Source organism: Poecilia reticulata, linkage group LG13 (assembly GCF_000633615.1).
Source record: "Poecilia reticulata strain Guanapo linkage group LG13, Guppy_female_1.0+MT, whole genome shotgun sequence".
Lineage (NCBI taxonomy): Eukaryota > Metazoa > Chordata > Actinopteri > Cyprinodontiformes > Poeciliidae > Poecilia > Poecilia reticulata.
In genome coordinates, this window is record NC_024343.1 from 26,842,778 (window position 1) to 26,860,179 (window position 17,402).

Here is a 17,402-nt window from a genome sequence, read left to right on the forward strand (position 1 = left end):
TTTGAAAGTCGAAATTATGACTTTAAATCTCATAATTATGACTTTGAAAGTCGAAATTATGACTTTGAAAGTCATAATTATGACTTTGAAAGTCGAAATTATGACTTTAAATCTCATAATTATGACTTTGAAAGTCGAAATTATGACTTTAAATCTCATAATTATGACTTTAAATCTCATAATTATGACTTTGAAAGTCGAAATTATGACTTTGAAAGTCGAAATTATGACTTTAAATCTCATAATTATGACTTCCTGTTTAGCTTTTTTTTTTTTTCATGGCGGAAATGGGCTTCCATAATTTACAGCTGAGCTTTTAGGGGGGAAAAAATCGCTTTAAGCCTTGAAGTACTCTTTTGACCTGAATTCAATCACTGCCCTCTTGCGGTCTTACATGTAACTACAGCATTATTCGTTTCTTCAATGAAGCAGAGGTATCTCTAACAGATTTGCTTCTTGCCATTATTACAGAGTGCTAATGGCAAACACATGAAGACACATAATTATAATTTAAATATAAAATAGAAATAGTCTATCAGAGGTGTCAAACTTATTTTCATTTTAGGTCATACCAATCAAGATCATACATGTACAGAATGTATTGATGAACCCCATTAACAAACTGTTAAAATATTAATAAATTGTTGCTTCTGCATTCAATGAGTGTCTCACGAAATAAATAATACTGAACATCTTTTCACATAGATGCAATTTGGCAGTACAGATAAAAACAGTTTTAATTTGATTGATAGTATTTAAACACACAACTGATTTTTGAAGGTTATTTTTGCATCCCTCTACAGGTCCACACAAAAAAAAACACTATAGTGGGTAGGAGTTAGAACTTGAGTTTGACAAATATGTCATTTATTGTCTCACAGAGGGGAAATTCACCTCAATTAAGCTTTGTGTATACTGCCTTCAAGATCTGTAGAGGGTGCCAAATCCTATCTTAAATAAGGATGTCTAGTCAAACATGGACAACATAAGGCTTGTGGTCATGTCAATATATTTAGTCTAAGCTTGTAAAAAATGCTATCTCCAACATTTCTGAAATGGCTACTAAATGACTTTTTTATAAGCAGATGGACATAAATTTGAGCAGGATAATAAAAGCAGCATGAATATTTAACCACTCAAGTGTTAGAAGTAATTGATCCAGCGCCTGCTTTACTCTCCTCATCGTCACCAGATTTTTTCTGTGATAGATGCTCTGAGCCTGAAGGCAATATGATAAACATCAGTCTCATCTCGCCTTCACTTTGACGGGTTTCCAACATTCATCATGCGCAGATACCACAGAGCTGGGACTGGACACGCTCTTCACACATGTGAAGTAGATACAGAAGGACCTTAGTTCACTTCTGTGTCCGGTTTAAATCTCTCAGGCCAAATATTGGACATTCTAATTTAAATATTCTTAGAATAAAATAGGCAGCTCCTAAAATTGTATTTCTCCTAAAATTGTATTTCTCTAAGATTTACATTACATGTGCATGAAATTAAACTGTTGTACAGAAAGTAGATGGCATGTCTCCCTGTTGTTGGTTGTATTAACAGACTTTTTATCAGAATCTTAAAGGAAGCTGTAGATTTACAACATTTTCTCATGGTGAGCAGAACAATGGTTAATGTGGGTAAGTGAAACAAGCTGCTAATACATGTACTGTGTTCTTGCTGTTAGTTGACATATGAGCTCCATATGTTCAGCTCAGCCTGTTGGGACACTAATCTCTTTACAGGAGAAGGTGCAGCTGGTCATCGCTATTTTCTTTATTTTCCTGTCCTCTCTTTTTTTTTAAATTCTTTATTCTCTCTGCAAATTGTTTAAATTTTAAAGAAATACTGATTTCATTACTCCAGCTATAATGCCTGCTACTGAAACAGATGATGAAACCCAGTGGGGAATGAGGAATGCAGCCAGTATTAAATGATGAGCAGGCGGTGTACTGCTGATGCTCAGTTGCTTGTCAGGAGTTTCAGAGTTGACCTTTTTCAAAATGTACACTGGGTTACAGATGAAGATATAATTAAATTGCAATAATGTTGTTAATTTACTTTTGGATAATTTTATGCAAAAACCCCAATATGAACTTGCAATGACAGTGAAGTTGTCCTCACTTTCATAAGCTGCTCTGAGGATTCTCTCCATGTGTTTACTGTTAGCTTTTACAGTGTCAATTTAGTACCATAAAAAAGTTCATAAAACTGTTTTTGCCACTGCCTCGCTTTTGCTGACTCTGTTTTCCCATATAACTAAAACCTCATTTTGGTGCCTTTTCAAATCAAATAATTTTAACAAGGACACTGTTATCTCATTCTTGTGTTGTGTTTACTTTTTGTGCACTTTCACTGTCTTATTTATTTAGCAGGATGGATTATAATGCCGTTAACCTCTTGCAGTTTCTTTGCTATTTTTTCTTCTGCGCGCTACATAGGATGAAAACAGCATGATCTCAAATGAAATCTTAAAAAGATTAATGGATTAATTTGCCAGATCATACAGCTTTAAGTTTGCCATTTCTTTGAAACCAGAGTACAGTATGGGTCAGAAGAAAATGAAAAGAGCTCAGGAAGAAGCATCATCCGTGTAAACCAGCTCCAGGTTCCATGCCAAAAATCAAACGCTTCATTTCTATCCAGTCCCTCTTAAAACTCTGCATGGGTAACTCCAAATGTCATCAGACATGAAAGAGACCCATTAGGTTCAAAGACTGCTGATATGCAGCTTTAATGCTCGTTAAACTTTGTGTGTACACCCATACACTTTGTGGTACGTTATGTATTTATAACTTCTTGGATGATATTAAACAAGCTAGCAGAGCATCAAGCAAGTTATGTCGGAGAAGTTCAGAATAATTACATTTAACGCAGCAATCTATTGTGCTGACAGCAAGGCAGAGCAGTGCAGTACAAATGTTTTGTAATCGCTGCCATGCAAGAAAAAACAGTATTCGCAATATTTGTGAATGAGACTTATCATGACAACACACAGAATGAGATGAATACACACCAGACAAAGAGGAGAACGTAAATAATGAACACATGATTCCAATTAATGCAAGACCTCATTGTTCTCCCACAGACTTCTTTTCAGTCTGTGTTTAAGAAACCTGACAAATATACTGTGCAGACGTGTTCCCTGCAGCAGATTCGTCTAAGCCTAAGATGCAAAGATACAGCAAACTCCATGTGAGGTACAGCAGCTTGACATGCAGACGCAGTAAATCACAGTTTCAACTTGCCTCATGACCTGAGATCAATCCACGGCTCTCAGGTCATGAGAAGAAAAACACAAGACCTAAGATCAGTGAGCTGATGCTGTAGCAAACCTGTGCTAATATTCTGACACAGTCAAAAAGCAGATTCAGTTCTGTTAATTATTGTAAACTGTCTGACTGAAGAGACAAACTGAGATAAAGAGGCTTTTATTTCTAAATAAGACTGTGGCAAACCAGGTGAGTGGAATTGAAGCAGTACAATTGAGTTTAATAAGAATTTTAAGAGGACAAGAAGCAAGTGGAGAGAATTTAAAATTGGTGTGACGTGAGCTCACTTTCTGACCCTTGTCAGTACTCTTGCAGCCCCGTCCTGAAGTAGCTGTAATGCAGCTAAAGTTCTTTTAGGAACACAAGAAAGTGGAACAATACAATAACCAGTTTATTGTGTTTTTAAGGCGTAAACTGAAATCTTTGCGTAGGACTGGGAGAGAAATGGTCACATAAAATTGTTGCTTAAATTGAATTTACAAGAGTAAATTTCCTTTTTTGACTAAAAGTTTTTGCACTAGGATGAGACGGATTTTCAGATATATTTCGCAAAACTTCAACGGAGACACTTTTTGTTCATCACACAAGTCACGTGATCAGCAGCTGGATGTTACTATTGACGAAAAAGACGACGGAAGTCGTAAGAGGTTTTTATCTTCTTCCAGACAACGTGCAGCTGGCTCCACCAGAGCTCTCACAGCATTGCAGAGTTCATAAAAAGTCATGTGACATTCGAACGTGTTGAATCCATTTTTCTGTGAAACAGGCAACTACAATTTCCCCAAAATGCTGCATGCATCACTGCTCCCAAGCATCAGAGCTTTGTCGCTCCAATGTCAAATAGGACATTGACGTCTCCTCTGATACGGCTGATGGATGATGAGTGCGAGCACCCTGGCTGAATTCTGAATATATTTCATGTAACTGTTCAGATTTGTCCCTGCCATGATTTTTAATGGCTTATTGAGTAAACAAGCATGTGATTTCATTTAAATTTCTTATTTAATGGAAACAAACACAGTAATTGTGTTATTTAGACATTAGGAGAACGTCGAAATAACACATTCTGCTAGCGTGTTAGCGGAATGTGCAAACAGATCATATTTTTCCACGATATGAAAGATTGGTTCACATTTATAATGGAAGAACAGCTCACAGAATGTGAGTTTTGAATGTCTGTGCCATAACTGAGACCTCGTTTTTATTCTGATGTGAAAGAAATTCTACGCTTTCTATGACATAATGTGTCATTAGCAGGTGTGTCAGTGGGTTTGGCCTGGTCATGAGAAGAAAATCACAAGATCTTTGTGTTTGAGTTTGTAAAGGTTCTAGTGAGCTACATGGAAAAAAAAAAGTTGACTTCTTTGCAGGCTGGTCTTTGCCTGGAGAATGTGTTTATCGTTGTGGGGGCAGAACAGGGGTGCAGAGGGAGCCCTGCATAGGCCAGAAGCACCTCAGCCTGGAGCTTTCTGTCACTGTCAAATCACAACGCAGAGGCAGCAGAGAGGAAAAGCAGATGAGCATTGGAACAAATTTGCATATCTCCAAGGCTCAGTTTATGACTGAAGATGAACGGTAAATCGCTGAGATGAGTTTAGAAACAACGCTCTACTTTTTATTAAGAACATGCATTATCTATTGCCATCACCAACATAAATTAAACAAAGTTGGATTTAAAAAAGGATAAAAAAGTAAAAGGATGTCACCGTTGATCCCTTCTAAAATATGGAGCCGAGGAATTTGACTTATTTTAAGGCCAACAAGCTGCAAAGTTTTGAGTTGCAATGTCAAGGCCAAACTCAGCTCTTAAATAAAAAAAATAAAAAAGAAAAATCTGTTCTCATTTTCTTGAAATGGTTTTGAATTTGGATTACATATTAAAAGTTTTAGGTGATGCCCTGGAGAGAGAGAAACCCTCTCTCAAAATGGAAAGACCTTCATATGCCAAAAATCAGTGTTTGCTGGTTGTCAGGACGGAGATGTTGACAAACACTAGAACGGTTAGTCGAGAGCACCTGCAGAATAAAAGAATAAAAGGCAGAGGTTATACGACTACCATAATGACAAACACATGCACCAAGAATTTGAGAGGCAATGTGAGGAGAACTGCTCAGAGCTGGAGGCGCATCCTCTCAGAGCAACAGCCGTTATCATGGGGTTTTACATTAAAATCAATAACAGAAGAAAACCCTTGCAATGCATAGTGAAATGCTATCTATTAAGTCTGCACCTAACAGCGGTGGTTCCATTGTTGGAGGTTAAAACTTTGCCCTAACATGGCTTTCCATTCCACTTGCTTCTGTTCTTGTTTACTTGTCTTTTTTTTTTTTTTTTTTTAGTCACTTAATTACAATTAAAGGGAGTGGCAGTTTTAGTTTTGGCTGTGTTTTGCTCAGCTGCTAAATTGCAGTCATGTGGTTAAGAAACACTCTTATGCTGAACCACATATCTTCTGTGCAATAAATATGCCTAAAATATATTTAGATAACATGAGCCACCCTGCTGATTAATTAAACTCAGCAAAGCGGAGTACTACTAAAAAGTTTAAAAAGAACCTTGTTTTATAGACATCAGCTTAATGTTTAAACTTTCTTTTTTTTTTTTTAGCAGAGCTTTACACACAAGAAAAGAGCTTTATTGTGAACCAGGTTTTCATCTCATACATCAAATCCGAAGTCATGATAATTATGAATTATTCTATCTCCTGATGCTTTTCAGATAATGCCGTACCGCGCATGTTGCAAATAAACCCGGAAACTATCGAAACGTAAAAAACTTTTAAAGGATGAGCCATTCTAATGACAAAGCCAGGAATGGAAGACTCACAAACTCACGCAAGGTTTGCTGGGGCTGTTTCCCAGGACAATAAAATATTACTGACAGGAAAATGTAGGAGGAAGGCCAAAGATACTGGGTCTGCTACATCAACACAGAGACAGCCAACCACTGATCTAAGAGACAGAGATGAGAAACATTGTGAGTGTTTTACTAGAATTAAGCTTTTAACTCAAAGAAGTATTTATAATCCATGCGAGATATTATAAAAACATAGTAAAATTAGACGCAGTTAAGGAAATGCATCAAAGTTTGTAAATGTCATTTAAAATATACCCTGATTATTTTTTTTTTAGCTGAAGCATTTTAAATAAAAAGAAGCTAAACACAGTGAAGCATAATATTTACTTGCACTGCGTTATCCTAACAGGCTAATGCTGTCTCGTGTTCTTTGTTCTGGCAGATCATGACATACAAGCCTTTTGGCTAAATCTGTGGAAGATGTTCTCAACATGTCAGCACAGATGGAGGAATTTATCAGCTGCATTAAGGTGTGGATTCACTATAAGGTCTTACCTGAAGGCAATGATTGAAACAATACGTTTTCACACTAAAGTTTGAAAAATAAAATAAAATGCAGCGTTAATAATGTAATAAATTTGACGAATATGTGTTGGTTGATATTTTTAATCCCATTGTGCTCAATACATTATAATATTCAACCTGTTATTTGTAAATAAAATCATATCTACTTTGTGGTTGATAAACATAAAATGTCTTGCTTTAGAATTAAATAAAGATATGATTGCATAAAGTTTCTTTCAAACCTTAAAAGAACCTCTAAAAGTAACTCTGGTCCTGGTTAAACTCTTGTTCTTTCTGCGTAAATCTTCCTAAATTCTTGCCCTCCAGCAAAAAACGTACTTTTTTTTGTCAACTCGGGTGAGTGTTTGACCTTTACCACGAAGACGAAAGTATGTGCAAACTTTGACACAAGACTTGTCTTTTGAAACTTAATTATGAGGATGAAAAGTTTTCTTTGTTTTCGTTTTATATTTGAGTTTGAGGCATGTGCATGCAAGTGGGACGCGATATTCAAATGTGACAGAAAGGCAGAACAAAAACATGAAGCATTTGGTTATGAGCTGTCTCATGCTTAAGCAAACAACTTTTGCAAATACTTTCTCTTCTGTCCTTTCATTTTATTAATTAGTATGTTTCATGGACTAAATGTATCTGGAATTTTTCTACTTTAGAGGAGAAAAACTAAACTTGGCAGCAACTTGTATCGCTTGCAAATAGCCAATCACATGGCTGAAGCTAAATGCATTTAGGAATCTGTACAAGAAGTTGAAAGTTGAAAAAAGAATAGGATTTAGGTGCCTTTGAACATTGTGTGCTTGTTGGTGCCAGACAGGATTGTAAGTAATTTAAACACAGTTGATCTACTGGGATTTACACCATCTCATGAGTTTACAGAGAATAGTTTGAAAAGGAGAACAGAAAAATAAAGGCAGAGAGAAGTTTGGGTGGATAAAATTGTCTTTTTCATATCAGAAGTCAGAGAAAAATGAAAAACTGGACTTAGATGATAAAGGCAGCAGCAGGTCAAGAAACCATTCATTAAGACCAAGTATGCAGAGGACACACAACACCGTGGGCCAGAAAGCAAATGAACCACTGTGGCAGATAACCAACGGGGTACCAGTCCTGTTAGTCAAAAGCTGTAAACTGAGGCTACAATACACAGAGCTCACCAAAGTAACTTGGACTGTAACTTATTGGATTTTACCAACATAAAAACATGGCTATGTCCTGTCTTCAATAGGTCCAGCAATAGCTGTTTGTGGTGTAATAATGTGGGGAATATTTTCAAGGCTCATTTTAATCCCCTGAGTACTATGCTATTGCGCTGAGAATTATTCATCACTGTACCTTTCATATTTAAGGGGAAAATAAGTTAAAGACTTGTGCTTGTAAAGTCAACAAATCTCCCTCTTTGTGTGCTGCTCCACAGAATTTTTCACCGTTTTCAATTTTTCCACAAACTGAGATGATCACTGGTTTTGTGTTGCATAAGTCAACAGGACAGAAGGCTTTCTAAAGTTTACCCCATATATAACAAATGTAACAAAAAAAAAAAAAAAAAAAAAAAAAAAAAAAAGTAACAAGGGTGTGATTAATGTCAATCAAACTCCAAAAAACACAGTTCAAGTGAAGTTTAACATGTCCCCATCTTTGAAAGCTTTACTTTGCCACTGGGTAGAATTTTAGGAATCCACAAAGCCATATTTTCAATTGTGCAAATTCTGATGTAACATTATGAAAAGTCCCCTAAGGTAAGGAAAATTCAACTATTACTGACACATTTATAATGAAACTGAAAACGTTTCTGCAGGACAAAAGAAAAGACAAACACATTTGTACAGCCATGTATTTTTTAAAGACTTACAAAAGCCATTGAAGTGCATTTAGATTTTGCTTGGAATTACACATACACGCACACACACACGCACGTACACACACACACACACACACACACACACACACACACACACACACACACACACACACACACACACACACACACACACACACACACACACACGCACGGGTGCACACGCACACACACGCGCACACACATCTACACACACACACAAACAATCAGAATCTGTACTGTGCTCATAGGCTTTTCTCACAAACATACACTCTCTCACCACTGGTTTATCTGGTAAACTTACACATCTGATTAAATACATATGTTCAAATGTTTTTCTCAGTTTTAACATTTACTGTTTTGGAAAAAAAAACAAAACAGAAAGGAATACACATAACTCTGTGTTTTTGGAAACCACCTGCTGGAAGAAAGAGGGAAAGAAGAGTGGAAGAAAAAGCAGACGGGGGATCTGGACCAGAAAAGCACAGGGAATCCCATCTACGTGGCTGATGACTCTGGGAGAATGATTCAAAAGGGGACTGGGAGTAGCCGTCATTTCACTGATCTTGAAGGAAAATAAGATGTCTCTCTCCACCTACGTGCTCAGCAGCAACACTGACAATATTGACAATGAAGAAATGTAGAAGTTGACAAAAAGAGTTAACACTATATTGAATGTCAGCTTATTTGATTTGACCTAAAGTTAAAACGTGTTTCAAAATAAAATTCAACAATTGAAAATCGTTTCAAATGTTGCATTTAATAAAACATTCTGCGGCATAAAAACCACATATTTAAACGTTCAAAGAAATTATATTGTGTTCTCATGTTGCTTTTGGATGCTTGCAAAGGTAATGGAAAAAGACATAATCCACTTCTTTAATCATTCGAATAAAAAAACAAAAAACAACTCTTCAAGCATTTGGAACACATTACTCTGATCACTTGAAACTGGAATTCTTAGATTTCTTTTTCATCTCTTCATAATTATTTTTGTGGATTTATTTAAACATACTTGATGGATGAACTGCCAAATTCCTATTTGAAAACATTTTTCAGAAGCACACACAAATGTTTAGTTGAAAACAATGTTTGTAATTGTTAATTTACTCATTCAGAGTGGTGAACTTTGCAACAACTTGACTTCTGAAGTGCTCGACCTCAGCCAGGATGCTATTTCTAAAGTGAATTACAGTATTGATCTCATGACAACTAATCTGACTAAAATATTTCATGAGGCAGACATCTGCAGTTTTATTTCACTGCATTTCCCATGTGCACAATAACAATCGCACTTGTGCTTTGGTAGCTGCAGAATGTTGTCTAAGCAGCGTACTGCACTCCTAAGACCCCGGCATGGACGTGGAATATCTTTGGAGGCATGATATCGACCCAAAGCAAATACACAAGTGTCTAATTAAGTTATAGAGCAACAATGAATGTATGTTATTGAGAACGTCAATTCAGCTCAAATACTTGTTGCCAAAAAAGATAAAGCTCACCTGTAATTTACCTTGGTGGTTTTACTCAAAACTCACAAGGCAATGGAATACATCTTACAACAAAACATGGATTCATATAAAGGCAATTGAGCTTTCCATAAAAGATTTGAAGATCTGAAAATCTGGACTGGATTGTGTCAGTTTTTTTGGCAACAAAATGCAGAGGGACATACCTTATGAAGGAAAGCAGAGGGTTCAGGAGAGTTGAAGTTCCTCACTGTCTGAGGAAACACTAAGTCAGAACTGTGTGGAGCTGGACCTGGTGCTTTTTGAACCTTTTCCATGGCAGTAGAGAGCAGAAAATGTTATTAGCAGGATGAACTGTTTCTTTAATGATTTTCAATCCAACACTAAGATAATCATTACATGCTTGCCAGAACTTTCTGGCTAAGTCAGAAAGTTCTAGACCAATAAATTTCTATGCTGTTTTTAAGGAAAATTGCGGCTTTTTTGGTTATAAAGATACTGAGATTAAGTTGGTTTAAGTGCACCAGATGTCTTTGAGGATAAGTCTGTTATATGAGACTTGGTCATTACAAGGTGGTTTCTCTGACATCATCAAATTCTAAAAGTCCCAGATGTGCAGCCATGTTGGAGGCATTCACAGTGATGGGAGCTCTGCATATACTGTGCACTTGCAGCTTCCTCCTTACTTATCCAGGTAGCTATGTGCTGTTCTTGTCACGTCGCTAACCCCCTCAGCACCCGAAGTCCTCTACAGAACTCTAAGACAGTTAAATTATAAATAGACAAATCAGAAACACAAAGTAAGAAATGTGTTGGGTGCAGTGTTTGTCATGGGAGTAATGAAGAACTGATCCACCTTGAGTAATGAAGAACTGATCCACCTTGGTTGGAGAAGGAAAACATAAAACCCAAGCAGGGCAATAGAACTGAGGACTTTGGTGGGAAACTGTCTTGCTACCGTAGCAGGGAATGCACCCCAACTAGCACTTCAAAAATAACTCACACATTACAAAAGAATACCTTTAAAAAACATAGGGGCAAAAAAGAAAATTAAATGGAAACTTGTTGACTAACTGGGTTCTGTTAGAGGAAAAATAGCCTGGTAAAACCCAGTCCCTTGTTCTACCCTTTCCTTCTTCCAGAGGGTCTGGACCTTTGGGTATTGAGAAATAATTGCTTGCTTGAGGCATGGAATCTGTTGAAGTTTTAAGCAATTGCCGGAAATTGCATRWAMWGWTAWCCCYCCCCCMCTTCAAAGAGAAAAGTGACAAGCCAAACGAGATCATTGTTAAGAGAGCTGCAGGTTTTGCGAGGCAAATTTACTTTCCTTTGCAAAACTACAGTCATAATCAGACTGCAATTCAAAAACCTATTAGATGTTAATGTTCACAACTACTCCTACACTGATTGGCCAGGAATCAGATGGAATGAAATGCATCCTGAGAGAAATCCCAGATGAGTGGAATTGCGTAGCACAGTAATGGCCAGGCTAGGTGAAAAGTAGTGCTGGAATAGTCATAACACCGTGTTTGTGGAGTGACTGATTATAGAAAAAATAATCCATTAAAAGAATGAGTCATTTAATCTCACTATTCTTAGTTTCCTCAGATGGTGGGGATGTTGCTTTGAAAGTTGCGCAGTCAAGGCGAAAATTTAAAGGACCAGTACAACAGTGCTTTAAAACTGCAGTACAACCTTAATCCATCTAAACAAGAGGATACCGCCTACATTGCACAACACATAACCCTGACACACTTACAGAATTATGACAATTACTATAGTTAGACTACTATCTGCGGACTAAAGGTCATTATTTCACATTATAACCCAATATTACCTGATAGTAAAGCTCTACAACCTGGGACTTTTAATATCAGTGTGCTTCTGTGTCGGTGAATTTCTCACCAACCAGCCTCAGGTGGTGAGAATAGGAGACCAAACATCATCTTTGCTGGTCCTGAACACAGGCACACCGCAGGACTGTGTACGCTGTTTCACACTACCCACACAAACACACTTCTGAACAAATTTTACAACAACAATGATGAGAACCACCACAGAAAAAAGATTCAGCAGCTGCCCAGCTGGTATTAGTCTAACAATCTGGTATTCAACACTAACAAGACTAAAGAGGTCATAGAAGATGTGAGGAAGGTCCAAGAGGTCAGACCACCCACCTCTCTTCATTCAGGAGGAGGTGGCAGAAGATGTGGACAACATCCTGGGCATCCACATCACCTCCACCCTGACCTGGTTGATGAACATCTCTTTTCATGTGAGGAAGTCTAGCAAAAATCTTCATCAGAAAATTGAAGGGGGTTGGATTTTCCCAGAATCCTTTTTTAAATTTAAAAACTTTGTTATATAGTAAGATATTGCCGTTTCATAAAAAATGTGATCAAAATATGATTGTGAGTTATTGATTACAAACATTTTATTTAATTTAGTATTTTCCATTGTGCCATATCAATAATAAAACTCAATGATCGATTATAGTTTTTGTAAATTCTAGTCCAAAAAGTTGTTCAGATTTATTAGTGTAAAGGCAAAGATGGGAAAAAAAGTGCTTATGCAGAGGGAAAGAACTATGTGTTCCATATCCAAGCAGGAATAGATTCAGGGACATTGTTTGCAAATAGGTAGCAACTGCTCTCTTAAACACCTGATACCCCAAGAGACTGGCTATAAATGCCTCTGAAACCTGTGGACAACTCATTGGCACGCCATCTGATTCCAGATGCAAACACCCAGCTGTCTTCCTGCCTAGTAATCAGAAAATTATGGTCGAGTTTGAATTTTACTGCTTGACTTTCTAAACTCCTGCTTAGACAAGAGACTAATTTTCTGTTGGATTTAAATCCCTCGTGAAAATCACCTGCCAGGTGTGTGAGGTTTTTACGGCAAGTAAAAAAAAAGGCAGCCTTAAAGTGAAGGAAATCTATAATTATGTCACTGACAAAATGAAGAAATGGAATACATTCAAAATGCAAAACAAGTAGAACGAAAGACTAGGTAAGGTCTGAAATGGTTAAATCTTCATGATGTCATGCAAGCTGCCCTGCAAGCCGGGGCTTATATAATGTTTCAGAGCATTTGGGTTGGCCCAGATAATGAAAGATGTTAAACCTGAGTGTGATATATGACTGAAGAAGGAAGGGATGTTGTATCCTCAGGTGTCCTTCCATCAGGAGTTGTCTTCTGATAGATTATAAATCAAAATAAGTTGTCAGGTCCAATGAAATGTTGTATGTGTTCAGAAAGGCCATGATGGGAATGAAAAAAACAAACTGTTCCAAAGTTTTGCTATAGGCTACATGTGCTTTGCAATGTACATTTTTGCAAGAGTGTTTGTTATGAAAATTGAAAAAAACATCCCTGTATTTGTTTGAGAAACGGTCATGGAAGTTGCTGCATGTCATTAATTCCTGTGAGACTGCAGCTGAAAGCGGTAAAACTTCCAAATATATTATTTTGTTTTTTATACTGATGTGAGATAGTTTTTACAATTTATTTATTTCAGACTCACATTAACAATCTGCACTCTGTATAGCAGTTTGCCTGTTGACCACGCCACTCTTAAATAAGAAAATTTAGCTCAAATCAAATATTATTTTAGTCCTATATATACGTTTTTAAAATACACATTAATATGATGAAATTATGTGAATTTGTATGTTTGCTTTTTGCAAAATTAAATGCATAATTGATACATTGCTGAAGATGCAGGGGTAAATTTAATTTTTTACAGTATCTATAGTTTCACCTGCTGTCAAAAATCCGGTCTACTCACAGTGACAGTTCAGTTTTATAAAACGAAGAAACTGTTAGCTAGCAAGCTAATGTTTAAACTAGAAACCAGCTTACTTTTGCCATGTTAGTATCTGTTAAGGACATGTTTTCTAGCTGAAATACAAAACACTGTTCTACTATCATTCTTTTTTTTTAAGAAGTGATTTCTCTGTGATGAACTGGTGACCTGTCCAGGGTGTACTCACTCGGCCTCTCGCCCGCTGACTGCCAAAGATAGACGCCAGCACCCCTCGCAACCCTACGAGGGATAAGCGTGTGAGATAATGGGTGGATGGATGGGAAATTATTTCTAATGATAGTTATTAACAAAGACAGAAGCGTGAAAGTAAATTTTTGGACTTTGAAGTTTTGGACTGATTGACTGAATTTGGCCAGACCTTTAAAAGGAGACATTACTCGTAGCAGAGAGTTGGAAAAGCAATTTTAAGCAGGGACTTGAATTCACTAAAATAAAATGTGAAAAGAAAGCACAAAGTCTACCGAGTCCTGAAACTTCCTCCTTATATGGGAAACTGTTAAATCCATTAAGGGTCTGCATTTAAAAAGAGTCCTATTTCTCTTGCAAGCAAGTCTAAATCTGCACTTGGTAAATATTTGAATGTTGTTTATGACTGCTTATACACACTTGATTTTATTGATGACGTGTTTGACTAAAGGAAAGCTTCACCTGCAGAGGTCACTTCGGTAAATATCAGCTGTGACATAGTTTGTAAACTCTTCTAGGGAGTAAAGGAAGTCTTGTGCTGGCAAACATTGGGATCTTTTGAAGAACTGTACAGAACAGCTGGTGAGCATTTTTTTTCAAATCTTATTTATGCTTCATTTAATCAGGAAAGATGTTGAGTTTTAAAATCTTACTCACAACACTGTTCTTACCGAGCTTGGCAGGACTCCAAAGAGTTCTTAATCTCTGAAAAGACCGTGTAAATCGCCAAAACACAAAATGACCATAATTGCAGAGTAGGCAGTTCCATTAAAAAACACTTTCTTCTTGGTGTAAGATGGCACGTCAAGATAGCAAGCAAAATGGTTCAAAATGAAGTGAAGTCACAAGTCTTTGGTGTGAAAGTCCGTTAAGTCCAAAGTATTTAATGATATTCTAAAGTTGAGTCTCAAGTCACAACATTTGTGACTCAAAACTGTCTCAATTCCAAGTCACATGACTTAAGTCCAAACATCTGGTATTAGGTAAAGAGTTCCTCAGATAAAGAAACACATAAAAATAATGTATAATTTTTTATTGTGTAATGGAAATCTACCAAAGCATATCTAGTTTTGTAGGGATAGTGTTAAATAGAATAAAAAGGAAAAGCTATGTCCAAAGCCCAACGCCTGCTTAAAGCCAAGCATTATGTATAGTGCACTTGTGTAATTGCTTTATTAAAGCAGTATTTATCACACATAAAAAGCTAAAAGTATGCAAAACTTAAATAACTATAGAATTGTCATGATGTGTGGTTGGGGGTGCGGTGGGGATGTACACCAAGGACCCAGGTAGTAGAAGGTAGGTGAAGGTTTATTAATAATTCAGCTCATATACAGTCCAGGAAGTTGGCAGCACGGCAGCTAGAGCTCAGCACCGGTAGCAACATTACAGCTGGAACGAGAGTTAGCGTCGACACAGGACTAACAGTTCAACTAAACTGAACAGACACTCTGGACTTCAGAGTTCTACTGAGATGACTGACATGCGACGCAGCGACTGTGAAAGACAAGTCACAACAAGGATCCGACGAGGAACAAAGGACACAGGTGGGTTTAAATACACAGGGAGGGTAATCAGGGAACGAGACACACCTGGGAAACAATCTAAGGAGGAAGAGACCGGACAACACAGGGACACACAGGAACACAGATCTAAATAAACACAGAAAACCTAGAATAAACACACTGAGAAAACAGATCACATCAATTGTAATGTTGTAAGTAGTCCAGGAGATGCTTTCTTAACATTTTGTGTACAGTGAATTATAGATTCAATCTCCTATATAATCAGAAGTTTATGCTTAAGTTTGAGTTCTCTGTGAATTGTTTGGACTTGCTATGCAACTATACAAGGTTAAGACATCCTTCTGACCTAAAACTGCCAGATCCTTTGAGTTCATAATGTTCATCTCCAAGCTTTCTGTGTAGTGAGTGAAATCCACTTTTATTTTATTGGCATTTTTCAGTTATGTTATAATAGAGCCCTGCAGAAAAAATAAAATAAAATCCTCCTTCATTGGGCACAAAACTATTGCTGGTACATGTTTGCATTTGGGAACCAAGAGTTTTTTTTTTATATCCATATGGCAGGTCACCAATAACTCTATCCAAAATAATCTCTTTAACACCGACTTAGGAAACCACAGATCACTCATAGGATGTAGGTATTCTGCACCATTAAAACTCAAATTCCATTTATGTAATAAGCACAGTTGTCAAATTTTCACTCTACAAAGTATTTCATGTAGTGGTACTTTCACAAAGTGAAATTAATTGGAAACAACATCAGATAGTGGTAGACCGTGTGAAATCAGAGTCAGATCAGTTGAATCCAAGCCTTACATCAAAAAGTGTGACACAAATGTTCGGGTGCCGCACCACTTTAGGTTCACCACTAGACGCAAAGCAATCCAATGGATGAGCCTGGGTTTGGCAGGTACTTTGCTAACCTCATTGTGTCAAACGTAAATTTTGACTCAGAACGGATTATGGTGGGACTCTATTTTCCTTAGTTTCAGTGAAAGGAGCTTTTATTGTTTTATTATACTAAGACCTTTTTGACAATCTTATGCTCACAAGTTTGTGGAAACATTTTGGGGTTGGCCCCATTCCTGTTTCTACATGACTGTCCTCCAGTGCCCAAGTCAAGATCCACAAAGAGTTGGATGTGAATGCTTACTGCGAAGGAACTCGATTAACCCACACAGAGAGTCCCGACCTCGGCCCGACAGAGTGACTCACACAAATTAGAGTGGGGATTGAGAGCCATGTTTTCTCTTCCAACATCATTGTGTGATTTCCCAAATGCACTGCTTGAAGCCTGGTCAAATGTTCCTAGAAACACACTTATAAACAATGTGGAAAGCCTTCCCAGAAAGGTTGATGCACTGCAGCTTAATGAGTTGGAACAATATCATATTAAACCCTCAGAAAAGGGGGAAAGTAGTTTATTTCCTTATTATTTATTAATAGAGACTTAATAGAGACATTTTTTTCTTTTGAAAAGAAGATGAATGCCAATCTTCTAACGGCTGTATGATTTCTCTTTTTAAAATAAATGTAGCAAATTTGTTTGTTTGGCAAGCAAATATAGCATGACATAGCATAAAACTAAACAACCTCTGCTGTGTATATTGTCATATAAACATTCATCAATGTTGCCTGTGAGCTCTGTGTCACTGGAACATGATGTGGTAGTATTCACTGGAAATGTTCAAGCAAGTGAGGTTTTACTTTACAACTTAACAGTTGAAAAAGCACAACTTCAAATGCAAAGGAGTTTTTCAACAAATTACAGAATTGTGGTCTTTTAATAAAAGTTATGGTACTTCATCTTGTATACAGAAATGCTAAAACAATATATGTGGCTAATTTACTGACAAGCAAATTATTTTTATACCACTGTCTATAGAAACATAAACATAGTTTACTTAAGAA